This window comes from Penaeus monodon, chromosome 20, assembly GCF_015228065.2.
Source record: "Penaeus monodon isolate SGIC_2016 chromosome 20, NSTDA_Pmon_1, whole genome shotgun sequence".
NCBI classification, from domain to species: Eukaryota; Metazoa; Arthropoda; class Malacostraca; order Decapoda; family Penaeidae; genus Penaeus; species Penaeus monodon.
Window position 1 is genome coordinate 2,443,227 of NC_051405.1, and position 212 is coordinate 2,443,438.

Consider the following 212-nt stretch of genomic DNA (forward strand, 5'->3'; position numbering starts at 1 on the left):
TCTAGATCCCCCCGTGCTATATGCCAAAGGAACCCATAAACATAGCCTATATTATAGAAAGCTGTATTTACAAAGGCCATTTACTCTAAGAAATATTTTGAGATGATCATAATTCTGTTCATAATCTTTTAAAGTTCCCAATAGAAATTAGTATATTGAAATATAAATATATTTTTTTAAAGGTTTAATAATTTTAGATACAATAGTATAGC